This window comes from Etheostoma spectabile, chromosome 9, assembly GCF_008692095.1.
Source record: "Etheostoma spectabile isolate EspeVRDwgs_2016 chromosome 9, UIUC_Espe_1.0, whole genome shotgun sequence".
NCBI classification, from domain to species: domain Eukaryota; kingdom Metazoa; phylum Chordata; class Actinopteri; order Perciformes; family Percidae; genus Etheostoma; species Etheostoma spectabile.
The window spans coordinates 8,689,828-8,690,784 of NC_045741.1; the positions used below are offsets into that span (position 1 = coordinate 8,689,828).

General features: G+C 39.0%; 1 long non-coding RNA gene across 1 annotated transcript; it reads right to left on the minus strand.

The window, feature by feature from the left end:
• Nucleotides 1-187: 187 nt before the first annotated feature.
• Nucleotides 188-646, minus strand: LOC116696176 (uncharacterized). The gene is made up of 3 exons (XR_004333644.1): nucleotides 483-646; nucleotides 434-438; nucleotides 188-291 (listed from the first exon to the last, which is right to left on the minus strand). It is a non-coding gene; the product is annotated as an uncharacterized LOC116696176 (long non-coding RNA).
• Nucleotides 647-957: the final 311 nt, after the last annotated feature.

Genomic DNA, 957 nt, shown 5'->3' on the forward strand with positions numbered 1-957 from the left:
GACACGTGCATTCACTAATTACATTTGTGTACAGATGATGACATTTTGAACATTTAATGTACCGGGGGACTGGGGGTACTACCCCAGGAAATTTTGAGGGCGAAAGACATCAATTCCTGCATTCTGATACATTTTTAGGCACCAGTTTAAAGTAAAAACATGTACATTTATGACAAGGAACTCTGGTGGCAGGTAACAATTCAAAAATACAAAATATAATGGAATATTATTATATTCAGTAGTCCAGTAAGGGGGCTTTCACATCTGGGACATGGGCCGCATATGACAACACTTTTTTTTTTCTTTTTATTTTTTTTTTAAAGATTTTTTGGGCTTTTCCACCTTTAATTTTAGACAGGAGAGTTAGGTGAGAAAGGGGGGAAATCGTCACAGGTTTGACTCAAACCCTGGACCTCTGCATCGAGGCTTAAACCTTGCCTGCTCTACCACAGAGCCAACCTGGCCACAGGCTACAGCAACACTCCCAAAGTCCAGTTGTTAAATTAGCACTAACAGAGCTTATGGTAACTTTTTTCCCCAAGGAGCACGTTTTGATCCCGAGTTGAAAAATGTAGGATTGACTTACATAGGCTACTGCTTTTACTGCTAAATGGTACAACACAATCATGTTATGGATACAAAACGTTGTGAAATGAACAGTTTTCTACATTCTATTGATCAAAAATGATCAGTGATGTTGAATATAGCCTAAGGTGTAACAGACCACCACAGTTCATGCATAGGCCTACATGTGAACTGCGGATTAATTGATGTTTAACCTGTAAAACCTATGTGAATGTGACCATGTGAATGGGGCACAGCAGAAAGACGGAGCAGAACAACACTGCTTGATCAGGGTTTTCAACCAACTGTACCAAAACACTGAATTAGACTACTATTTAATGCAACGAGCCGGTTTTAACCGTTAATGAACTGTCTTAAATTAATAGTTTGTGA